The sequence below is a fragment of the Macrotis lagotis genome, chromosome 5 (genome assembly GCF_037893015.1).
Source record: "Macrotis lagotis isolate mMagLag1 chromosome 5, bilby.v1.9.chrom.fasta, whole genome shotgun sequence".
Lineage (NCBI taxonomy): Eukaryota > Metazoa > Chordata > Mammalia > Peramelemorphia > Peramelidae > Macrotis > Macrotis lagotis.
This window is the reverse complement of record NC_133662.1, coordinates 53,540,582-53,568,394: the sequence shown is the minus strand read 5'-3', so window position 1 is coordinate 53,568,394 and position 27,813 is coordinate 53,540,582. Positions and strand designations below refer to the sequence as shown.

The 27,813-nt window shown below is 33.5% G+C and overlaps 1 pseudogene; it reads left to right on the top strand.

Moving 5' to 3' along the window:
- Nucleotides 1-419: 419 nt before the first annotated feature.
- LOC141489268 (c-Myc-binding protein pseudogene) lies at nt 420-27,813 on the top strand (annotated as a pseudogene).

Sequence of the window (27,813 nt, the reverse complement as noted above, 5' to 3'; positions counted from 1 at the left end):
ATCATATTATCTGATTTTAGGAGCTTAATAAACGAAGTTTGACTTGTTGAACTGAATTAGTACTGTGTTATTTTGAGGAACAAGAAAAAAGGAGACAGAGATAGAGACAAAGACAGGGATAGAGAGAGAAAAATGGAAAGAGAAAAAATAGAGACAGAGAGAGAGAGAGAGAGAGAGAGAGAGAGAGAGAGAGAGAGAGAGAGAGAGACTAGGTAATTATTAAGTGTCTGAGGTCGGATTTGAACTCAGGTCCTCCTGAATCCAGGGTTGGTGCTCTATCCACTGTGCAACTTAGTCACCTCCAGAGAATATCTTTTAAATGAATTGAATTTTCTATCAGAGGAACACATGATGTAAAAGGTAGCCAGAAAGAAAGAGTGGGTCTATTTGAAAGCTAGAAAATATAAGTCAGGATCAGCATGACATGTGCCTGGCAGAGTAAGAATTCACTAATTGAAGATGGGGTCACAGGAACTGAGCTATTTTTGAGGTGAGATGGCTGCCATTATGGCAGTGGAAAAGTCCAGAGCACCAGAAGCAAGTATAGTCTATCATCTTACCAGTTGTATTTCTTTAAAAACCACAAACCTCCATATGACTTAACCCTCAAATTTCTGGAATAGGTCCTCTAATGTTCATGTTCAGATTTTTAATTGAGAGGGTCAGTCAAAGGCCCTCTTTTTAATTCAAGCCAAATCACGCTATATTCTACATCTTGGTCAATTTCTTGCAAACTGCTTTGCTGAATCCCATCCCTCTAATCCCCCACTCCTGTTTTTTTTTCAAACCTTGAATCATAATCAAATCTATAGTGCTATTATTTTTATAAAGTTACATTGCTGCATTTATTTACCTTCATTTACCAACCCTTAAAGTTTGTTCATCACTCAACTTTATGTGCTGTTTTCACCTATTATAATGCAAGCTTTTTGAAGGCAGAGATTTTTTTTTTGACACTATCACATATTGCTTGGTATATAGTGCTTAATAAATGCAATTTCATTTATCTGTCTTCATATATGTGTAACATATATGTCTGTGAATACAAATAATATATATATTCAATAAGCATAAATAGGCAAATATTGAATATATGTGCATGTTTTTTCCATATATTCTATATTAAATATACTTAGACAATATATTTTATACATATGCATTTTTTGCATATTACATTAATTTCACATACAATATGTACATGTTCATATATGTATATGTAATATTCAGAAGAGATCTATGATTTCCTAATATACTTTTCTTTTAGAAAACTTTTTTCCCATCAAAGGTTTCCTATTATGTAAGAGATTACATGAATCAAAAAGATTTACCTTCTTTTATTAAATTCATATTTTTCCACCTACATATTATGAATGTTTTTCAACATTCATCCATATGCATATGCATATTTTATTTTATATAATTACTTTCCATCCTCCTCCCCTCAGTGGCAAACAGTCAGGTGAATATTGTACATATACATTTATGCTAATTATATTTGCAGATTAGTCATTTTCAAATGAGGAATTAGGATTAAGGGAAAGAAGAGAAAACCATGTGATAGGAAAGAAATATATGAAAGAACTATTTTTAAAAAGTGAATTTAGTGTTCATTATATTCTGAAGGGGTTTTTGTTTGTTTATTTGTTTGTTGTGTTTTGTTTTAATTCCTCTGAGTGTGGATAGCATTGTCTATAGCAGGTCTCCTAGGGTTGTGCTAGTTCTCTGAACTGCTCAGAGGAACTGCATCCAGCAAGAGTGATCAGATCACATGTTCTTGATAATGTAGAGTATGTTCTTCTGGTTCTACTCCCTTCACTCAGTATCAGATCTAGAATTCATTCCATGCTTCTCTAATGTCTGACCATTTATGATTTCTAGAACAGTATTCTGTAACATTCGTATACCATAACTTGATCAACGATTTCCTAATAGATCGACAAGATGATTTGACTTCTAAATTTGAAGAAATGTTATTGCATCTCTCTTTACTTGGAATTTTCTGTGGGGCATATTTTGTGTTATTGGCATATAACTTAGTTGATATTTTTGTATCTTTGTTTTATTATTCATTTGATAACAATACTTATTGTGCTGATATAAATTATCTTGTTCTTTTTTGTCATAATCTTATAGAAGGTTAAAATTTTTGAAATATATATATATATATATCTCATTAAAATTGATTTTTTTCTGAATTAAATATTTTTTACAAATTTTAATGAACAAAAGGAAAAATTAAAACTTTTTTCCCCTAGTCTATTCAGGTTGTGGTATGATTGCAAAGTTTTGATCCATGGTAAAGACATTTTGAAGGGAAAAAATACTTACCTGTTTCCTTATCATTTTTTTCATAGATGATAACCTTAATGAAAATATTGGCTAGTCTCATTACATTTTATATAGAGAGAAAAGAGGCATTTAGGTTGACAGTTGCTGTTTTCTTCTTCCAACACAACTTCTTTCTTTTGGTAAAGTTGTATGTAGCATTATTTGCAGTTTTTCTATCTTTTTGGAATATGCCCCCTTTTGTGAGAAAATTTGAACAATAATCACAAAGTTTTCTTAAAGAAAATTCTGAATTGTCATAGATTTCTTCCAGATCAGTATTTTAAGTATAACAAAATTAAGACTATAGTTAAAAGACTTGGATTCAAATCTTGCTTTAGAAATCTACTACCTCTGTGATTTAAGATAAATTATTAACCTCCCTTAGCTTAAATTCCATCATATGAAAAATATAGGATAGCCTCACAAATTTCTTCCTGCTCTATAGTTCTGTCCCACCATCCCTCTTACACTTTGATGGAGTCTGGCATAAACTCTGAATATCAAGTTGGTTAAAAATATTTTAAAGTGATTACTAGTGGTAATATTTCAATGAAATTATTTTTAATGTCTTTCTTCTTAATATCAGGACAAAGTTCAATTATTTACCATCAATAGGGAACTACTATTTTTGTTGGAGATTTTCTACATAATTTGATGTCTTGATAATCTTTTTCACATGTGGCCAATTGTCACTGAAGCTTGAAATCTGAATGCATCTAGCAACAAAATATCCTTTCAAATACAAACACATAAACTAAGGAAGTCCTGCGGGGGGGCTGTATAAAAAAGCAAATTTACCTGAACTTTCCCAATATTCACCTTCAAATGACTTTAAATTAACATCACAAATCAAATTTTGGAGTAGTAGATCCAATAAAAGGTCAAAGCATGGCATTCTTTCAACACAAGTTAGAGGTTTCAAAAAGAGATCTGTGACAAAACATTGGAGAATGACTTGAAGGCCACAGTGGAAGAACCTCCAGTGATGAAACTAGGTGATGGCAACAGAAACAGTAACATTAGGAGCTCCTAAGTCAGACATGATAAAAGGACTGTTTAGAAATAGGTTATAAGCACCTGGCAACAGAATCAGAATCAGATTGGGTTTGTTAACTTCTTTACCTATACAAATTTCTAAATCATAGCTCAAGTTCAAAGAAGAGCACTTTCAGTCAAGAAAATATAAACCCGGAGGCATAATTGTTTGATAAGTCCCCCTTCTTCCCCTTTACTATAAAACCTTGTTCTCTCCATTTTCAATTAAGATAATTTGCCCCATTTTATCTCTCCTTTCAGTCTCTCTTAATAGATTCCTTTCTCTCATCCCTTAATTTTAGTTTTGAATATTCTTACTTCAAATTCAATTCACTCCTCTGTACTCTCTCTCTCTCTCTCTCTCTCTCTCTCTCTCTCTCTCTCTCTATCTCTATCTCTCTATCTCTATCTCTCTATCTGTCTAGATATATATGTGCTCTGACCATATGATATGAGTTATCAGTATCATTTTCCCATGGAGGAAGGTATATAGTTTAACCATATTAAGTCTCTTATGATTTCCCTCTCCTGCTGAACTTTATATAATTCTCTTCACTCTTTTATTTGGATATCAATTTTCTGTTTAACTTGTATCTTTCATCAGGAAAGTTTGAAAATCCCATATTTCACTGAATGTCCATCTTTCCCCCTGAAAGTGTATGCTCAGTTCTCCTGGGTAATTGATTTTTGTTATAATTCAAGCTCTTTTTTTCTTCTAGACTATCATATTTAATGTCCTACAATTTTTTTAAGGTAGATATTGGTAAATGTTGTGTTATTCTGACTGTAGTTCAATGATACTTGAATTGTTTCTTTCTTTCTTTCTGGCTGTTTGCAAATTTTTTTTTCCTCAGTAATGCTGAAATTTACTTTGATATTCTTAGAATTTTCAGTGTGGGATTTCTTTTGGGAGATTATCAATAGATTTTTCATTCTCTACTATCTGTTTCTTTAATATCAGGGCAGTTTTCATTGATAATTTCTTGAAAATTATGTTTAGGCTCTTTTTTTTATCTTGGTTTTCAATTTGTTCAATAATTTTTAAGTGATCTCTCCTGGATCTATTTTACAGGTCAACTGTTTGTCCAGAGATATTTCACATTTTCTATTTGTTTTCATTCTTTTGGCTTTGTTTCATTATTTCTTTTCTTCTCCCAAAGTCATTAGGTTCCCTTTGCTCAGATCTAATCTTATGGTTGTTTCTGCCACTCTAGAATTTGTTTAGAGTCATTATTTAAAATTATTTGGAGGGTTTGAGGGAAAACTCATGTTAGTCCTTCCCTTACTCCTGCCATCTTGACTCTGCCCAGAATCTTATATTTCAAAGGGCAAAAAAGTTGGGGTTGCATCCAAAATAACTTATCCAGCAAAGATAAGTATTTGATTTTAATGTTTGTCAGTTCTCAAAGAGGACCATGACACCACGGAAATGATGCCATGATAAATGCATATTTTGAATTTGAGTGAGGGGTTCTGTGCTAAGTTACCAGCTTCATTTTCTCCTCAGAGTCATCTGGATCCAGTGGAATAGAACAGAACAATTGAACCTGGATGTTGTCTTATTTAGCAAGGCCCATAGCAATTTTTTGAATTTGGATGAGATTACCTGAATATAAAAGCCTTTCAAATGATGGAAGAGTTATCAAAATCCACTTTTGGTTGAGGTGCACAGTAGTAGTAATTGCAGGGTGGGAGTCAGAACAAAATTTGAATATGAACAAATACCATCTTTAATTTTTATTAAAGGACCTCAGTTTCTGACCCAGATATAGAATGGGAACAAGCTAGATGATCTGGCCCAGCACAGTGGGGCAATGGGAGGAAAGTCACAGTAAGGATAATAGGAAAGGAGGGATAAATTATCAAAGGTTAAGTTTGTTTTAAAAACAAAAAATCAAATCACAAATAAGTGACTGGTAGGGACTCCAAGGAGGAACTGAAATGAAGCTGTATATAGTTCAGGAATCCTCAAGGGACAGTCCAGGATATCCCTCAAGCATATAATCATCTGTATCAGCTTCTAGGATTGAAAACCAGAGTCCACCAATGAATATTAATAGATGGGAAATGAAGAGACTAATATCCCAGAGATACAAAAAGATATCAATAGGAAGCTTTAGGAAGAAGAAGGAAATATCAGTGATTGGTGCCACTCTCAATGCCTATACTGGATTGACCAACCTCAATAGCCCAAGTTCTTTCCAAGCCAAAAATTCAATGTGAAGGAAGATATTGAAATTACAGGAGTATCCTGAGAACCTTGGACTTCCCAGAACTACCAAATGGCACTTCCAGATGAGAGATCTTACTAACTAACCCCACTAGAATAAAGTTGTTGGGGAAAACCAGGCAATGTGGGTCAGGAGAAATTCTTATTTCTATCCTATTTTGCCAGTCTAGACAAGTTTAAATAGGTAAAAGTGAATTTGTAAGATCAGTTAACAGAAAGTTTTAAAGATGGAGACCATGCCACTAGGTTTATCATTTAAACAAAGGAAGCCAAGACTTTCCCACCTAGTACTTGGTTTGAAGGAGTTTAGAATTCTAGAGTTTGGGGTTTCTTGAACTCAAAGTTGAACAGAAAATCAGGATGAGTTAGAAAATGTTGCAAATTCATCTCAAATGATGCATATATATATATATATATATATATATATATATATATATATATATGAAGAAATAGAAGAGATTCTGATGAGATGTGGCATTTTAATGAAATAAAAGACTTTCAGATATTTCTAAGAAAAAGACCAAGACTTGATGGAAAATCAGTATAAAAGATCCAGAAGAAATATAAGGAAAACATTAAATACTAATTATAAGGTTAAATTGTTTAGGTATTACATGTATGTAAATGTTATCAATATTCTTGAAACTGTCATCTTTACTAAGGCAGTTTAAGAATTGTTGAGTAATGTGTGTACTTATGTGCATTCAGTATAATACTTAATGTATTAAGTAATGTGTGAAGGAGTGATTCTAAAAAATAAAATTGTCTAAGGAAAAGGTAAAAGGAAGTAAAACTAGGGGACAGGATTGGGAAGCAATTTTTAGATGGATGTATGGATTGGAATTCGGGAATGTAGAGGGAAGGTAGACATTTGGAGGTATGTATGTATTGAAATTGGAAGGGTAGGGATAAGGGAGACTATTTGAGATGTAGGTACAGTGGGAGGAGAAGTAAAGGTCACAGGAATAGAGTAAAAAGAGATGCAGAGAAAAAAAATATAAAGTGAAAATGAGATGAAGAGAAATTTACAAATAGTAATTATAAATTTGAACATTATCAGAACATTTATAGCCAATATCTTTGTGGTGGCAAAGAAATGAAAAATTCAGGGATCCACATCCATTGGGAAATGGCTGAATAAATTGTGTTGTATAGATATGATGGAATGCTATGGTGCTTTAAGAAATGATAAGCTCAATTTTCTTAAAAAGACATGTAAAGCTTGCATGAAATGATGAAGAATAAAGTGAGGAGAACCAAGAGAGCATTTCATACTATGACAACAATATTGCTTTAAGAACAACTTTGTCCACAAAAAGGCATTTTGACAATTATAAATACCAAATTAACTATAAAGCACATATGAAGAAAAATGTCATCTGCTTCTAGTGATAGAACTGTTAGGTAAAAGTATGCATAGAACAATTTTACACACACACACACACATACATACATATATATATATATATTTACATATCTATATCTCTCTATCTATCATCTATCTGTCTATTTATGTCTGATGTAGTTAACTTCAGGGTGGAAAATAAATTTGAAAACATCAGTACATAGTTATTTTTTAGAAAGATTTTATTTATTTTGAGTTTTACAATTTTCCCCATTCTTGCTTCCCTCCCCCACCCCCACAGAAGGCATTCTTGTTAGTCTTTACATTTTTTTCGTGTTATACATTGACATCAGTGGAATGTGACAACAGAGAAATCATATCCTTAAGGAAAAAAATAAAGTATGAGATAGTAAAATTACATAATAAGATAGCATTTTTTTTTCTAATTTGAAGTTAATATTCTTTGGTCTTTGGTCAAAGTCCATAATTCCTTCTCTGAATACAGATGTTATTCTCCATCTCAAATAGCCCAAAATTGTCCCTGGTTGTTGCACTGATGGAATGAGCAAGTCCATCAAGGTTGATCATCACTCCCATGTTGCTGTTAGGGTGTACAATGTTTTTCTGGTTCTTCTCATCTCGCTCAACATCAGTTCATGCAAGTACTTCCAAGCTTCCCAACATCAGTATACATTTAAAAGAAATAGCAAGTTGTACATAATAGATTTAGATGTTTAGAAATGGTTGCTTTATTCCATAAATTAAAAATAAAATGTCTAAAAATAAATTTGTTACAAGAGGGAAAATTATACACCATCAGGTTTCATATTTCATCCAATAGCGGCAAGTAATTTATCTTAATCAGTAGGGAAGGTGGAAGAGGAGGAATAAGGGAAAGGGGAAAGGTATTAAAAGGGAGAGAATATTGAGGGAGATAGTGGTCAGAAACAAAACAGAATTTTGAAGGACCAGAATAGGATAAACCTAAGAAAATGGGCTAGAGGGAAAAAGAAGTTAGTAATCCTAAATGTGCATGGGAATGGAATGAACTCATTCATAAATGATGGAAGAATGTATTAGAAAAAAGAATCCAACAAATTTTTTTAGAATTTTTATAAGAAACACATTGAAACAGAAGGACAAACATGATAAATTAATATAAAAGACTGTTGGTGAAGTTCTGAATAAGTCCAATCATTTTGAAGAATAACTTGGAAGAATATTCGCAAAGCGCTATAGAACTATTCATATATAACAATTTATATCCAATACTACTATTAGATCTATATCCCAATGGTAGCAAAGAAAATCATAAAAGGACTTCTAGGTATAAAAAAAATTGCACCAGTTCTTTTTATGGTGGTAAAAAAAAGTTGGCATATTAGGAGATGTCTGTCTATTGGGAATTGCCAAATAAGTTGTGGTATATCTTTATGTTGGAAAGTCATTGCACTTTAAGAAACAACAAATGGGATGGTTTCAGGAAAACCTGGTATGACTCATATGAACGAATGCAGAGTAAAGATCAATCAACATATGTACTAATACAAAATTGTGAAATGATCATCTGTGATAGCTTTCACTACTCTATTTAAAGCAATGATTTAAGATAATGTGGGGGTTTTTTGGGCTTTTTTTATCGTGAAGCATCTCATCAAAATAAGCATTTTTCCCACTAATATTGATACTGATACATACTGATAATCATACTACTTGCCTACACAATGAGTAAGAGATGGAATGGGCAGAAAAATAGAATTTTTTTTTAAATTTATTTTTATTCTCATTTTGTACAAATGTTTTTTTACATTAATAAAATATTCTTGTTTACAAGTAGACAAAATACCCCCCCCCCCATGAATATAGATAGACTTGCTTGGGCGAAAAAAGTAAAGGGGAGAGAAAAAAATTAAAATTAAAAAATAATAGTAATAATTGTAGTTATGGCCAGGTGGTGCAATGGACAAAGCACCAGCCCTGGAGCTATGAGCACCTGAGCCCATATTGAGCCTTGTAAACCCAACAATCACTCAGCCATGTGACATGCAAGCCACCTGGTCCCCACTTCCCTGAAAAAACCAAAAAGAAGAAAAAAAGACCCAAAATAAAATAAAATAGCAATACTAGTAGGGGTGGCTGGGTGGCAGACAGAGCATTGGCCCTTGAGCCAGGAGCACCTGGGTCCAAATCCGGCCCCAGACACCCAAAGATCACCCTGCTATGTGGCCCCAGGCAGGCCACCCATCCCCACTTGCCCTGCACCCTCCCCCAAATAATAATAATAACAAAAATGCGCTTCAGTCTTTGTTCCAACACCAACAACTCTGTCACGGGTGGATAAGATTCTTTATGATAAGTCCATCACAAAAGTTACTTCCATATTTTTCCAGCATTGCCATTGCTGATAGCAACTCCCTCCTTTCTTATTTCTCCACTACTATGTACTATATTTTCTCTCTCCTTTCACTCTGACTCTGCTGTAGGGTCACTGAGTGGCACAACAGATGGATCGCTGGTCCTGGGGCCAAGAAGCCCTGAGCCCCCATACCACCCCTTAGGCCCAGAATCCACCTGGCCCTATGGTCCTGGGTAGTCCTTCCAATCCCAGTCCCTTGCAAGAAGTAAAAAAGAAAATGTGTTATATCTGACCACTCTCTCCCCCATGGTCCATCTTCTCCTCCTTTATTCAAATCCCCACCACTTCCCCCTGCTCCCCCCCCTCTCCTTCTTACCCCGATGTCTAAAGCCCATTGAGTATATTTGCTGTTTCCTCTCCTAGCCATCTCTGATGAGAGCAGAGATTTCCTCTTTCCCCCTTGCCTCCCCCCTTCCATATCACTGCAATAGCTCATTTTAATAAAAAAAATCTTATTATGTTAAATATCTTGGACTATTCCTCCTCTCCTTTTTCTTTCTCCCATTCCATTTCCCGTTTTTTTTTCTATTGACTCCATTTTTACACCATATTTTTTCTTTGAATTCAGCTTTCTCCTGTGCTTCGACTATAAAAGCTCCCTCTACCTGCTCTATTAACTGAGAAGGTTCATATGAGTATTATCAGTGTCATTTTTCTATGCAGGAATACATGCAGTTCATCCTCATTAAGTCCCTCATATTTTCCCTCTCTCCTCCAATCTCCATGCTTCACTTGAATCCTGTATCTGAAGATCAAACCTTCTGTTCAGCTCTGGCCATTCCAAAAGCAACATTTGAGATTCCCCTGGTTCATTGAAAGTCCATCTTTTTCCCTGGAAGAGGAACATTCAGACTTGCTGGGTAGTTAATTCGTAAATGCATTCTAAGCTCTTTTGTCTTCCGGTATATTGTATTCCAAGCCCTACAAGCTTCCAATGTAGTTGCTGCTAAGTCCTGAGTGATCCTGACTGCAGCTCCACGATATTTGAACTGTCTCCTTCTGGCTGCTTGTAATATTTTCTCTTTGACTTGGGAGTTCTGGAACTTGGCTATAATATTCCTAGGGGTTGGTTTTTTGGGATCTCTTTCTCGGGGGGATCGGTGGATTCTCTCCATTTCTATTTTGCCATCTGCTTCTAGGATATCAGGGCAATTTTCCTGTAGTAATTCTTTGAAAATGATGTCAAGGCTCTTTTCCTGATCATGACTTTCAGGTATTCCAATAATTTTTTAAATTATCTTTTCTAAGTCTGTTTTCCATATCAGTTGTTTTTTTTTTTCAATGAGATATTTCACATTTTCTTCTAATTTTTCATTTTTTTTGGTTTTGAAGTATTGATTCCTGATTTCTGGTAAATTCATCAATTTCCCTGAATTCTATTCTTTGTCTGACGGATTTGTTCTCCTCAGAGAGTTTTCTTATCTCTTTTTCTATCTGGCCAATTTTGTTTTTTAAAGCATTCTTCTCCTCAATAACTTTTTGAGCTGTTCTATCCATTTGACCTAAGCTGGTTTTTAGCATGCTATTTTCTTCAGCATTTTTTTTTTATTTCCTTGACTAAGCTGCTGATTTCATTTTCATGTTTTTCCTGCATCTCTCTCCTTTCTTTTCCCAGTTTTTCTTCCAACTCCTTCATTTGATTTTCAAAGTCTTTTTTGAGCTCTGTCATAGCCTGAGCCCAATTTCTGTTTTTCTTGGAGTCTTTAGATGCAGGAGCTTGTGCTTCCTCATCTTCAGACTGAGTATTTTGATCCTTCTTGGGCTCATTTGCAAAATATTTCTCAGTAGTCTTCCTCTTATTTCTCTGCTTGCTCATTTTCCCAGCCTGGGCTTGGTTTTGGAGTGCTTCCTGAGCTTTTGGGACACTCCCACAAGGGTCTCAGTGTGTGAGGCTCTGTCCTCCCTCCTGGTCTGTGAATAACCATAAGCTCCACCCACTCTGCCACAGGCCTGAGGTGGGGGGGGGCCCTGCTGTTCTATGGGGGGTGGCCTAGACTGCTAGGATCTGAATGTGGTCAGAGCCCCAGAGTCCTGTTTATGTAGCAGAGGACAGAGCTCTGCAGTCTCTCTTCACTTCCCTCCCTCAGCAAAATGGGCTCATGCCCTGGGGGCTCCTGTTTACTGGCTCAGCCTGCTTCTGGTTCCGGGTCTGGGCTGAGCAAAGACCAAGCTGCTGGCTCTTTGTCCTGAGGGCTGGGCTCCATGTGCTTCCTCTGGCAGAGGTCCCCTGCTGTTCCCCCACTTTGTGCCCAGTGCTCCCCAGGGTTCAGCTCAGGAGACTCCCCTGCTGCTGGGAGTCGTGGCTCCCAGCACCCCTGGCGCTGCCTCCAGGAGGCTGAAGTTCTTTGGCTCTGGCGGGGCATCCCTCTGGCGGGCCGCCCCTCCGACCCCGGGGAGCAGAGTCTTTCTGCTCTTTTCCAGGTTACCTTGAGTAGGAGAGCTGCCTCACTGGGTGCCTTTGTGGGTTCTGTCTCTCGAAAGTTTAGTTAGAGTCCTTAGCTTATGAGTTTTATCAGAGACCTCCTAAGACTCAATCCCCTTTTGTCGCCATCTTGGCTCCACCCCCCCTCAGAAAAATAGAATTTTGAATTTGAAATTTTCAAATAAGTAATTTAAAGTGTGGAATAAATAAATAAATGACTTTAAACACATAGAAAGAACTGCATCATTATACTGATGGAGATCTTACATTTTCAGTACTAAAAATCAAATTAAAATTTTAAGAACATCTAAAAATTTTGATTTGTGTGCCTTTTTCTCTCTTTCTATATGTTGACACCAATCCTGAAGACACAAAAGGAACCAGTCAGATATAGTACATTTATAATCTTTTTTTTTTTATTCCTGGTTAACTTTAACACATGATTCATTTTGTAGTTATCATACTGTTGGAGATGAACATTTTTCTTCTTAGCTATCAATGGGAATTACCAAGATATAGGCTTGGAAAAAATACCTTATTTATAAGAAATCAACAATTCCATGAAATTGACAACTTTAAATTGCAGATAAAATTATTTCCAGTAACCCAAATTATATTTACATAAAAATCACTTAATGTGTATTGCCAGTCCTCATCTATTCTAGTTTTTATAGATCTTGTGCAGAAAAAAAAAAAAAAAAACCAACAGGAAGAGAGTAGATGCACTATTTTCTTAGGAAAGAATTCTAAGCATTCTAAGATAACTATTTTAAGTTCTTAAAGTCTATGCAAATATGCTATAGATCAATAAATTAATGTATTGACAAAAATGTACATCCTTCTTTTTATTTCTTCACAGAGACATTCCCTATCTTGGTATCTTGCTATAAAAATTCTGGAAGAACTGTATTTTTTTTTCTACAAAATCAAGTTTTGTTTTCTGTTTTGTTTTGATTTTTTTTCCCAAAGAAGAAATAATAAATACAATAGGTCCTTATATCCTCTTTCTTTTGGCTTTTCTCTACTGTTTTTCAATGCAATATGAGCAGACACTGATCAGAGTTAATTATTATCAACCCAGTGCTGCCTTAAGCAGCCATCTCTCTCTATTAAGTAAATAAATAAAATATTTGCTCACTGAGGCACATTATTGGAATTTTTTGAATTATTTTAGGCAGGAAATAATATAGTTTTAATTTATGAACAAAATTGCTATATGTGGCACCAAATTAATTTTATCTATTTAATGTTACTGATTTTCAATAGTTTGTTTAAATAATCAAGGGTTAAATCTTAATTATATGCCAAATATATTTTTGCTACTATGTTTAAGAAGTTTTTTCATCTTAACTCAGATAAAATGAACTGACAGAACACAAATCAGTGACTCAGAAATAACTTGCACATCATGAATATATATATATATATCAATATACACACATGCACATGTGTATGTATACATAGAAATATGTACATATGCATTTATACATGTGTCCTATTTACATATATAGGAAATGCAACTTATTCTGAATCACTGATATGTATCTAACTACATATATGCATATAAAGATAGACACATATATGTGTATTTATAAAATGATGTTATGTGAGCACATATATGTATAGATGTTTGTGTATATATACATATATCTACACAAATATTAATTCCCATACTACTAAATTCTCTTTTTTTTAGGTTTTTGCAAGGAAAATGGGGTTAAGTGTGCCCAAGGCCACACAGCTAGGCAATTATTAAGTGTCTGAGACCAGATTTGAACCCAGGTATTCCTGACTCCAAGGCTGGTGCTTTATCCACTATGCCACCTAGCTGCCCCACTACTAAATTCTTAACTAGATTATTGACATCACAATTGTTCTATTTACCAAAACTTAAAACCTTGGTTTTTCCTTTCTTTTAGTCCCATTCAGTCTAATAAATTATAAAATCTGGTCTGATACATGCCCTGAATTCACTCCAAAAAGTCTCATATTTGTGATGAATATTACCATTACTTTATTTCATCTCTTCATTTTCTCTCACCTAAAGAAATGAATTTTTTTTAAATATTCTTCTTCATCTGCAGTATTTTCTTCACTGAAATATTTCCTACACATTGGTACCAGAGTTATACTAGTGGTATACTTACAGTATACCACTATACAGTATACCAGATTTGATATTGTCACTTATGAGTTCAAATATTTCTATAATTCAGTCTTTTATGTAGAATTAATTTCGAAATACTTGGCCTGATAGTCAATGACTTATGTACTCCCAACCTATTTTTGTTGAACTGCCTATCTTTCAACCATGGTAGAATGTCAACAATTTCTCAAACACATTTGGAAATCTCTTACTTCTCTTTGCTCATATATTTCTTATATCTATATATTCTTCACTGGATTACTAATTAGAGATAATCTTAATTTATGATAATAATCTTGGTTGGGATCTTTGATTATTTAAATCAATCTCATTAAGATAACAAGGACAGGTAAACATATTGGATGGATATCTTCAACAAGTTGATGGCAGAACATTTTTGAAGATTTCTTCATTTTCTTTCTTTTTTTTTTTTTTTGTTTTGAGAGATGGAATCGCAACCTAGTTTATAATGGGACAGAAAAAAAAATACCCCTTAGTTAATAAGAATTGATACTGAATGAATTTTCATATCTGTCACTAGACATTTCTCAGGATCAATATGATGCTAAAAATAGAACACATTCCTTTTATTTTAGATTTCTTGAGACTGAGTACTGAGGTGACAATATATGATTGTTCCTTTTAATAATTCTGTATAAAGATATGTTCACATGGACAATCAATGATATATGAAAAATAGTTGAAAGCTGAAACTAGTTCCTTGATACCTCCCTATTACTCATACTAATGAAACCAATGCTTATAAAAGAGCAATTGAGATGAAAGTGAGGTTCCTGATAGAAGAAAGAAGACTTGAAATTCCTCACATATCTACTTTTTTCTCCTCACATTTCAAAGTCCCATATCAGCTTATGACTATTCTCTTTCTTGTTACAATAGGACAAAGTAATCATAGTTTTAGATATGATAGTTATATGTTTCTCTAAACTCCACCTATATAGGGGCAGCTAAGAGGCACAGTGGATAGAGCACAGACCCTTGAATCAAGAGGACCTAAGTTCAAATCCTGCCTCAGACATTCAATAATTGCCTAGCTGTTTGACCTTGGGCACTTAATTCCATTGCTTAAAAAATTAATAAAATAAACTCCACCTATATAGACTCAGTCTCTCATCATCTTTGTATATATTCACATAGAAACAAACAGCTGACTAACATGATAACTTCTCATTTCAATTTCATGAAAACCACAGGGAATGAGGAAGACATAGTAAAACTTAGTTAAGGCAAACTGCACTTGGAAGAATTAGACAATTTTAGTATTTAATGCTTAGACCCAAATATAAATCACAACAAATACTCCTCATCAGATGTCCTCCTATCTTTTCCAAAATTTTCATTGAAAAAGAAACAAATTTTTCCAAGAGTAGAGATATGTTTTTTATAATGTATGTATATGTAAACATGTTTATAAACACATTTACAATATACAAATATGTCTATATACCTCACTATATATATATATATATGAATATGTTTATTTGTCTACATATGTGTATAATACACACACACTATACATATATTTTCATAGATTTTCATATTAATGCAGGGAATTCCCACTGTGGGAGTCGCTCCATTGATATGTATTATTAACTAATATGATATTCCTTTTCTTAGAGAATTTGTTTTGGTACTGCAAAGTTAAAGTGACTATCTTTGCTTCCATAGCTGATATGTTGCAAAAATCAGAATTTGAACTCAAGTTTATTCTTATGATACCAGGATCTTATAGTAGGAACTTGGAGTTGAGTCCTTTGTGTGTTGTTAGTTTTCATTATGTGAATAATGTCATTATGTTTAAAAAAACAGCAAAATACTGCAATTTCTACATTGATGAGACAATGATTTGTAAGCACCTATTAAGAACCTTTCAAAATGACTTTAAAAATGATTTAAAATTTAAAACAAAAACCACAGTTAACTATACTTAAAAATATGTTATCTTTTTTGACTAACCAAAGACTAGTACATTCAAGTTTTGGAAAGTTATTTCCAGAAATGGGAGGCTTCTAGGAAGAATATTCATCCTCCTTCCCTGAAATGTAAGCATTAGAATCATTAGCAAAAGTATTCAGCTGATCTCCATGAATAACTACATCAAAAGCTGCTGACAAAATTTAGTGTCCAGGACTAGGAAAAGTGACTAATGCTGTTTTTCTTCAAAACCCAGATCAGAAGCAACAAATAATGATGAAGGAAGTAAATGGATTCTAGATTTAACTGAAGCTATTTTTTCAACTAACTTGAAAATGTTGCTGTACAATCAAAGTTACAAATTGAGGCCCATGTAGGAGTACAAAAATGGGTCAATAATTGATGCAATTTTTAAATATAGAATTTATGATTATATAATGTTGTTAATATTAAAGTTTTAGACTTGAAAGTGACATAAGAAATCATCTCCTTCATCTTTCTCACCTTATAAATGTGGAAACAGGCTCAGAGAGAATAGGCGCTATATTCAAGGTCACATGGGTACCACACACATATCAGTATGTTATCCAACAACAACAACAGCAGCAGCAATGGTATTCATCATATACAAGTGAATGAAAAATATATTAGAGGTGGAATATTTATAAATATAATATAAATATTTATAAATATAATATAAATAATATTTATAAAAATACTAAAATAAGGAACTGCATAGATCACATCCCTAGAGTAGGAGTACCCTCATGCCTTCAAATCTAACTCATTTTATAATTAAGAATGAAGTCCCTTGGAAGGTATACAACTGAGCAATTGCCAAATGAATTGTGGATATCAGGTGAAAATATCAAACTGAATGAAGTAGAGATTCAAAATGAGCCAGTTGCAATTTTCATTTTGAGGACTTTTTTACCTTGGCCATACTCCCAATATCAGTGAACACCAAAAGGTCATTAATGTCAACCTTGTATCTCCTGTTTATAAGTTAGTTTTCCAAATGATGGCAATTACCTCAGTTTTCAATCTTTTCCTTACTAAAAGAGTTGCTTTAACTGTTCTTGTACATATGGATCCTTTACTCTTTTTTATGATCTCTTTAGGATACAGACTAGGTAGTGTTATTGCTGGATCAAATGATATGCATACATTTATAATTTCTTGGGCATATTTATGAATTGCTCTCCAGAATGGTCAGAGATCACTTTATAATTCCACCAACAGTGGATTAGTGCCTCAATTTTCCCACAGTCTCTCCAACATTGATCATTTTCCCTTTGTTTCATTTCAATCAATCTGATGGACTTGAGGTAGTACTCCAATGTTCTTTTAATTTGCATTTCTTTTATCAATAATGATTTGGAGCATTTTTTCATTTGACAATAGTTTTTATTTCTTCATCTGGAAACTGTCTATTCATATTCTTAGATCATTTATCAATTGGAGAATGACTTTATTTTCTAAATTAGATTCAATTCTTGATATATTTTAAAAACGAGTACTTTATCTGAAAGAATAGCTGTAAAATTTTTCCCCATCTTTCTTTGTTCCATCTAATCTTGGTTTTATTTGTTCAAAAACTTTTCAATTTAATTTAATCAAAATTATACATTTCATACTGTCTCTTGTTTGTTCATAAAATCTATGCCTCTCCTTATAGCTGACAGATAAACTATCAATTATTCTAATTGACTTATTATATATCCTAAATATTCTACCCATTTAAACATTATGTGAGATGTCTAGTTTTCTGTCATCTTATTTTCCAGGTTTGTCAGCAGATTTTGTCAAGTAGTGAGTTCTTATACCAAAATCTGGAGTGTTTGGATCTTAAACTGTAGATTAGAATAGTCATTTACTACTTTTTCTTTTATACCTAATATATTTCACTGATCCAACAATCTATTTCCTAGTAAGTACGAATCAATTTTGATGGCTACATCTTTATAATATAGTTTTAGATTTATTATAGGTAGGTCATGTCCTTTTGCAATTTTTTGTCATTAGTTCCCTTGATACTTGTGACATTTTTTAATCCTATTGTATTTTTTTTTTTATTTTTATAAGGCAATGGGATGGGGTTAAGTGACTTGACCAAGATCACATAGCTAGATAATTATTAAGAGACTGAGGCCAGATTTAAATTTAGGGCCACCTTATTGCAGGGCTCTATCTGCTAGGCCACCTAGCTACCCCATCATATTTGATTTTTAAATGAGTTGTTTACTTTGGTCATTTTGGTTTTTCCTTTTATGAGCTATTGACAATTCTTTTTCATAACTCTCAATTCTTTTCCTAATTTTTCTGCCTGATTTTTCAAATCCTTTTTATGTTCTTCCAAGAAAACTTTTTGACCTTGAAACCAATTCATATTCCCCTCTGGGGCTTCACATGTAGTGCTTTTTCTAATGTCCTCTTTTGATGTGGTGTTTAATTATCCTTATCACCAGAATACCTTTCTGTGATGAGGATTTTTACTTTTTTCCTGTTTCTTACTCGTGTTTAACCTATTGTATGATATTTAAAATTATGATCTGTTCCTGGGACATAGGGCTTCACTGTCTCAGGTATTAGCAGTTTTCTCATTGTTGGGGTGAGAACCTCCTTGAACCCAATCCCCTGGGATTCTGAGGTTTGCAACTTCCCTTCTACACTAGGCCTCTCATCTGATCTGCAATGAAGTTGGTCTACTCAATCAGGATCTAGGTACTGCAGTTTCTTACTTGCACTGCAGCTGTGAACATTTTTCTTCCTTCTCCCATACACACTTGTGCCGGGCCACACTCCCCCTATACCCAAGTGAAATATTCTTTTTCTGAAGTTTTTCCAAGTTATCTTATACTGGAAAATTGGTCCACTGTCTTTTTATGAGTTCTGTTACCTCTGAAACCATTTAGAGGGCTTGATTTACATTGTTTCTGAGGGAAAATGTGAAGAAGTCAGGGAAGTCCAGGCTTTCCCCAATCTCTGCCATCTTAGCTCTGTTCTCTGTCATTTTTTATACCACCTATTTGAAGAGAGATGTGATGAAGCAGAAGCAGAAATGAATTGATTTCAAAGGAACTAGGTTCCAATCTAATCTTGAACATTTACTAATATAAGTATTTTGGCAAGTCACTTCAGCTTATATTATGCTGTTTATTTCTCTGTGAAATGAGGGTGTTAGACAAATGAACTCTGGTATTTTTCCCAATTCTATATCTATACTTTTCTTACTTGATGACAAATATGTTTGCTTTTTAAGTTTAGGAACATAACTTCAGAATCCTTAAAAGTGGAATTAGTAACATAAAAAGAATTCATGGAGACATACTACTTGTTGGTCCAAAAAATAATTCTGCTTAATTTCACTAAATTGAAACTTCATAAAAAGGATTCCATGGAAAACTACTAGAGTTCAGGGGCACATTTAGTTCTGGATATGATAGTTTCTTGGCAGTGTAACTATGGGCAAGGCATTTAATCTCTCAGACTCAATTTCCTCATAAATAAAATAAGAACGTTGAGTTAGATAATATCTTGAATTACCTCTAAAGTCCCTTCCATGTCTCGATTTTATGATCTTTTTGATTACTATTTCCTTAACAATAACATGTGTTGTTCAACAAATGTTTAGACTCTATTTTAGTATAAAATAAGATATTTATTACATTCATTAAAGGTTAAAGCTTTAGTGCCTTTGCTGTTTGTCCTTTTATATATAATTTTTATGTGACAGGCATTAATACATTTTAATTTTTTCCCAACTCTCTATACCAGCCATATAGTAGCTAAAAAACTGTGCTATGAGACAGTCACGGACAATGATTACCTCTTCCCCTTCAAGGTGATTGCCACCTAAAAGGGGTTGAAATATATGCCAATAGTCTTTTCCTTATTATTATTCTAACATCAGTTTACTTGTCCTCTTCTTACAGATATCTGCTTTTAAATTGATCCATTGCCCTTAGAATTAGTCTGAATTTTGGAGGAGGCCTGAAATGTTCATCTATCCTCTTCAGATTTCTTTGCAATTTGTCAATAAGTTTTTGATATCAATATAAAATAAATACATGACTAGCTTAATGTTTTATTTTTCTTTTGCATCCCTACACCAGAATTCATCTACACCATTCATTTCCTTGTTGTTTGCCTTAAATTTCATGAAATAGGTATGGATAATTTCTAAAGTTCATCTAGTTGCAAGAGCCTATGTATCTTTGATCCCATGTTTTAAAGATAAATTGGAATATATCCAATTTTTCAAGATATTCGGTAATTGTAAAGTTCCCATCATGCTTGCCAAATTTCACAACTTTCAACATGGATTGAGAAAAAGCACATTGGCAGCAAGCAAACTAGGGCATATGGATGTGGGCAGTATTGCCTCAATGCCTAAATAAGCTCATTTTCCTCTATGTGTGAGAGAGGTTTCTAGACAAAATCTTCCTGATTGTCAGGCAGTAAATCAGTTCTCTTTTTGCCATATCCCTTGTATAATCTTTAGATTTATTTTTAAGACAAGGCAAATAAAGAAATAAACATTTTGACCCAACCTTGGAGATATTTTCTGCCATGCAAGGGTTATCAAAAAATACTGTCTTCTATCTAAGAACTCTATTTGAATAATAAATTAACTTGTTATTTTTTTTTTTTTTTTAGGTTTTTGCAAGGCAAACAGGGTTAAATGGATTGTCAAAGGCCACACAGCTAGGTAATCATTAAGTGTCTGAGACCGGATTTGAACTCAGGTACTCCTGACTCCAGTGCCAGTGCTTTATCCACTACGCCACCTAGCCGCCCCTATAAATTAACTTGTTACAATTATTCTTCTAACCCCTCAAAAAACTGGAATGCTATTGTTGCTACAATAAAACTCCTCTCAAAATCATTTATCCAACAGGTAAAACTTCAATTCTCTTTATTGCTCTCTTCTTTATCCTATTGCTACTCTGTAGGTTGAATACTCAAGTCACACTCAGTATTTCAAACACATTTATTTTGGTTATGTATTTTTATTTGAAAAATAATGAAAATTTTGCATAAAATATTTATATAGAACTTTAAGAAAACAAAACTCAAATTGTGCACCACCTTAGTGTATATAAACATCAAGGATATCACAATCAAATTATATGTTAAGTTCCATTATGCATGCTTTTCCTCTGAAAAACTTATAGAGGAGAAACCATAGAAAGATAAGCCAGTTTAAACTATTACTTTCCTAGATATGCTAAAACCAACAGCAAATAGCAACTTTTATCTTCAGATAAGCCCCAAATATTCTACTTTTAATCCAAGGTTGAAGTGGAAAATTCTAATTAGTTTTGGTCTGTGAAGATTACTAAGTGGTTCTGAATACTTCAGTGTTACCTCACTAAAGTTTGTGAACAAAGCAACAAATAAACTCTCAGGTAAATGATAGTTTTCATGTTAACAATGCTATCATAACTTCTCAGTACTGATAAAGCAGAAATGAAAAGGATGTTAACTTTGGATGATATATATATATATATATATATATACATATTTACATTAGTATATTATATTTTATAAGGGTACTTCCCCAGAGAAAGTGGGGGAAGGCTACTAGAAAACCTTTGTTGATCTTAAAAAAGAAAAAAAATCATATTTTTAAAACATAACTTTCTTATTTGTTTGCTTGCAAGGAAATGGGCTTAAATGACTTGTCCAAGGTCTCACAGCGAGGTAATTATTAAATATTTGAGAATGGATTTGAACTCATGTCCTGGTGAATTCAAGGTCAGTACTCTATCCTCTGTTCCTCCTAACTGCCTTAAATATATCCCTTTTTAAAGTGTTTTTATATGTATTATCTCATTTAATATTCACAGTAATCCCGCAAAGTACATAGGACAAATATTATAAAATTATTTTAACTGAAAGGAAGCTGGACTCAGAGGTGAAATGACTTGCCAAAAAATTACACAGGCTGAGCTTGACTCTAACTCTGATCTACTGACTTATAATATTCTTTATTTCCTCTCCTCAGTTATCCATTTAGGGCACTGAAGTAAAGTGGAAAGAACACTGATTTTTGTAGTCAGAGAATCTAGATTTATCTTCCACTTTTTTTCAATTACTTCAATACAATCATGAGCAAAACATTTGACCTTCCTAGGTCTTAGTTTTAATTGGGTGACCTCTAAAGCTTTTTTTCCATTCTAATTAGTAAATACTATCTCTGATTCTATAGTCCCAGTAAAAATTAATTGGGATATTCACTAAGAATGTTCATTTGGCATGAACAGACTTTTCTGAGCTATATAGTGAAGTCTGCAAACAGTCTTGCCATGCTTAGTTTTAGAATCAGAGGTAATGAATTTGAATCTGAATTATTGACTAACTGAATGTTTGCCATCAGCTAAACCCAATTTGGGTCTTAGTTTCCTTCTCTCTAAAATGAGAGGACTGACCAAGATGATATATCAAAGGTTATATCCTATTCTATGAGCTAAATTCTCATGACAGGGCTCAAACTCTAGCCAGTATAAATCAGTAAAATTGAAGTTTACAGCTTTAATTACATGCAATTCCTCCTCCCACTTTTCTTTAGATTTAATTTGTTTTTCACAATTTTTAGTCATATCAACTTTGTTCACAGGAATAGAAACATCTTTGCAAATCAAAACAATGAAGGCATTGAAAGTGATACATTTTATTCTATCTAATGTCAGAAACCATTCAGATCTAAGAACATTATCTTTCCTTCCTCCTTTCTCATTCCCTATACTACTTTTCCCATTCTCCAAGGCCCTCCCATTTTTTGGATATCTGTGTGTCTAATTCTAACCTTCTGGGTGACTACCCAGACTACTTAGTCAAGAACCATAAAAAGGGATGAAGCAAAGATAATGCTATACTTGTAGTCAGAATACAAATTCTACCTAGGAATCTACTACAGATTAGTTGTGTCACTCAACTTGCTTCAGTTTCAGTTTCCTTTCTTTTTTTTCTATTCAAAGGATTTAATATTTAACACTTTTTTTGAGTGACAATTTGGTTTATTTATTTAATATTATTACAATAATCTTTTTGTGAAAGTAAATAAAGCCCCCTACCCTGAAAAAAAAGATAGAGAAACCTCAAGAATAGTGAAAGAGAAAGAAATTGTTCAGTTTCTTTTCTGACAAAGATTTGCTATTGAAATATCTGATACTGGGTTAGCAGTGGTGCAGAGGATAGAGCTCCAACCCTGGAATCAGGAGGACCTGAGTTCAAATGTGACCTCAGACACTTTAAAAATTACCTAGTTGTGTGACCTTCTGCAAGTTGCTTAACCCAATTGCCTTGGAAAAAAAGAAATTGAAGATAATAAGCTTTCGTCTTGTTTAAACTCCACAGCTCTTTCTCTGTATTTTCACAGTATTTTCCATCACAGACCCCCCAAAATTGTCCTTGATTATTGCACTGATAGAATAGGCAAGTTCATCATACTTGATCATCATTCCATGTTGTTAGTGTGTAGAGTGTTCTGGTTCTGCTCATCTCACTGAACATCAATTAGTGCAAGTCTTCTCTGAAATCCATCCCTCATAATTTCTTATATAACAATAGTGTTCTATCACACACACACACACACACACACACACACACACACACACACACGCAGACATATTTAAGTATCACATTTTGTTCAGTAATTCCCCAAATGATGGACATCCCTTCAGTTCAATTCTTTATCCACTACTATCAGAGCAGCTATGAATATTTTTGTACAAGTTATATTTTTTACACTTTTTCATTATCTGTTCAGGATATAGACCCAGTAAACATATTGCAGGATCAAAGGATTTACATATTTTTATTTCTCTTTGCGAATAATTCTAAATTGCTCTCCAGAAAGGTTGGATGAGTTTACAGCTCCACCAATAATGGATTGGTAACCTAAATTTCCTACAACTCCTCTAGCATGGATCATTATCCTTTCTGGTCATGTTTGGCAATCTGAGAGGTGTGAGGTACTCAGAGATACTTTAATTTGTATTTCTCTAATCAGTAATGATTTAGAGATGTTATTCATATGACAAGAGATAGTTTTGATTTATTTATTCAAGAATTACCTTTGCATATCCTTTGACTATTTTTCAATTGTGGAATGATTTATTTTTATAAATTTGACTCAGTTATCTATATATTTTAGAAATGAAGCTCTGTCAGAAACACTAGTGGTAAAAATTGTTCCCCAGTTCACTACATTCCTTTTAATCTTGCTTTCAATGTTTTTGCTTGTGCAAAACCTTTTTGATTTAATGTAATCAAAATTATTCATTTTATTTTTTACAATGCTTTCTATCTCTTCTCTGGTCATGAACTTCTCTCCTTTGCATAGATCTGACAAGTAAACTATTCCTTGTTCTCCTAATTTGCTTATTCTGTTGTCTTTTATGTTTAAATCCTGCCCCCATTTTGATCTTATCTTGGCATAGAGTGTGAGATGTTGGTCTATGCTTAGTTACTGCCAAAATATCCTCCAATTTTCTCAGCAATTTATATCAAAGAGTGAGTTTTTAACCCAGAAGCTGGACTTTCTGGGTTTCTCAAAACAGTAGATTATGATAGTTATTTCCTGCTCTCTTTTGCACCTGGTGTATTCCACTGATCCACCACTTTGTTTCTTAGATAGTACCAGACAGTTTTGATGACTGGTGCTTACTAATGTAATTTTAGATCTGGTATGCCTAGGCAGCCTTCTTTTGCATTTTTTTCATTGGTTCCCTAGATATTCTTAACTTTTGGTTGCTCATATGAATTTAGTTACCACTCTTTCTAGTTCTCTTTAGTAATTTTTTGAAAGTTTGATTGATATGGAAGTAAAGAAGTCATTCAATTTAGGAAGAATTGTCTTTTTTATTATATTAACTTGGCCTACTCATGAACAACTGAAATTTGCCCAGATATTTTGATGTGATTTTATTTGTGTGAAAAGTGTTTTATAGTTATTTTCATAAAGTTTTTGAGTCTGTTTTGTCAAGTAAACTCCCAAGTACTATAAATTTTCTAGTTATTGTAAATGGGATTTCTCTTTCTATCTATTGCTACTGTATCTTTTTAGTAATATATATAAATGCTGAAGATTTATGTGGGTTTATTTTACATCATGCAACATTCCTAAAGTTGCTAATTGTTTCCAGTAAGTTTTTAAATGATTTTTAGCATTCTCTAGGTAATATCATCATATCATCTACAAAGAGTGACAGTTTTGATTCTTCATAATCAGTTCTAATTCCTTCAATTTATTTTTCTTCTCTTATTACTAAAGCTAGCATGCCTAAAAGGATATTGAATAATAGTGGTAATAACCGGCATCCTTGTTTCATCCCTGATATTATTGGGCATATTTCCAGCTTATCCCTTGCCTATAATGCTTGTTAATGGTTTCATATAGTTACTACTTAACATTTTAAGGAACAATCCATTTTATTCCTATGGTCTCCAGTGTTTTTAATAGGAATGGGTGCCAAATTTTGGCAAAAGCTTTTTCAGCATCTATTGAGATGATCATATGATTTCTGTTAGATTTGTTATTAATATAGCCAATTATGCTGACAGTTTTACTAATATCAAACCAATCTGGGCATACCTAGTATAAATCCTGTTTGGTCATAGTATATTATCCTAATAATGACTTGTGGTAATATCTTTGCTAATATTTTATTTAAAAAATGCATCCATATTCATAAGGAGAAATTAGACTATAATATTCTCTCTATTTTGACTCTTCCTGATTTAGATATCAGCATCATTTTGGCATTATAGAAGGGATTAGGCAGAGTTCTCTCTTCATCTATTTTTTCATATAGTATATACAGAATTGGAAGCAGTTGTTCCTTGAATGTTTGATAGAATTCATGTGTAAATCCATCTGGCCCTGGAGATTTTTTTTTTTTTTGCGGGGGGAGGGGAGTTCGCTGATGTCTTGTTGAATTTTTTTCTGTAATAAGGTTATTTAAGTATTAAATTTTCCGTTCTTTAAACCAAGTTCATATTTTTGTAAAAATTCCTTCATTCCACTTAAACTATCACATTTATTGGAATACAGTTGGGCAAAATGGTTTTGAATTGTTACTCTAATTTCCTCCTCATTAATTGTGAGTATATCTTTTCTCATTATTTTATTTTTAAATTTTATTGGGGTGGCTAGGTGGTATAGTAGATAAAGTACTGGTACTGGAGTCAGGAGTACCTGGGTTCAAATCTGGTCTCAGACACTAAATAATTACCTAGCTGTGTGGCCTTGGGCAAGCCACTTAACCCCATTTGCCTTGCAAAAAACCTAAAAAAAATATTAAACAATGGCACATGTATATGTTTTAAGTTACAAATTTTCCTTCCATCTTCCCTTCCCACCATCAGCAGTGAACAGTCAGGTTAGCATTAAAAATACATATTTTTCATAAACATGTTTACAGATTTTTGGTATGAGGAATTAGGATTAAGGGAGACACATAAGAGATAATTTTTATAAAGCGTTCAGATTCTGAAGGATTGATTTTTGATTGTTGTTTTGTTTTTCTTACTCTGGATTGGGATAACATTGTCCATAGCTGGTCTAAAATGGTTTTTCTAGCTTTCTGAACTGCTGAGAGGAGCTGCTTCCATCAAGGTTGATTATCTCACAATGTTGTTGTTAATGTGTACATTGTTCTCTTGCTTCTGCTCCCTTTGATCAGCATCAGGTCCTCTGTTCCTCTTTCCATACTTCTTTAGAGTCTGACCATTTACAGTTTCTTATAGAACAATAATATTTCATGGTACTTATGTACCATTGTTTATTTAGCCATTCTGCAATTGATGAGTATCCTCTCAATTTCCAATTCTTTACCACTACAAAAAAGGACTACTGCAAATATTTTGGAAGATGCCAGTCCTTTCGCATTTTTATGATTTCTTTTAGATATGGGCCTGTAACTGGAATTGCTGGGCCAAAAGGTAAAAAGCTTTTTCTTGCTCTTTGGACATAGTTGTATATTGCTCTCCAGAAAGATTGGATCATTTCACACCTCCACCAGCAATGTATCAGTGTCCCAATCCTCCCATCTTTTTTCATTTTTGATATAGTAATTTGGTATTCTTTTTTTTAAAATCAAATTAGACAAAGCTTCATCTATTTCATTGTTTTTTTCCATAAAGTCAACTCTTGGTTTCTTTTATAAGTTGAAAAATTTTCTTACTATTAATTTTATTAAATTTCTCTTTAATTTTCAGAATTTATTTATTATTTGTTCTGTCTCTAACTTTTTTAGTTGCTTTCTCAGTTCATTGACTTCCACTTTCTCTATTTTATTGATATAAACATTAAGAGATATAATATATCCCCCTAATAACTGCTTTGGTTGTAGCCTATAAGTTTTGGTATGTTGTTTCATTTTTGTCATTATCTTAGATGAAATCATTAATTCTTTCAATGATTTGTTGTTTGATTCACTCATTCTTTAAAATTAGGCTATTTTGGGCGCAGGCTACGCCACCGCTGCCACTGTCACTATGGCCCCATTACAAAGCCGCCGACTCGAAGCGGGAGCAGTTCCGGAGGTTCCTGGAGAAGTCGGGAGTGCTGGACACGCTCACCAAAGTATTGGTTGCCTTGTATGACGAACCAGAAAAACCCAACAGCGCGTTGGATTTTCTAAATCATCACTTAGGAGCTGCAACTCCAGAGAATCCAGAAATAGAGTTGCTTCGCATAGAATTGGCAGAGGTGAAAGAGAAATTTGAAGCTGTATCAGAAGAAAACAAAAATCTGAAAGCAAACCTTGCTCAGTATGAACCACTTCAGGAGGAGAAGCATGCTGAATAGATTCTTCTCAGTTGAAAAGGCACTGAAAACTGGCTTTGTACGATTTGCATAGTTTGTATAGTACATAATCAGTCTTTTATGGACAGATACTATAGAGCTCTTCTAATATGTTAAATTCACATGTCACATTTAATTGTT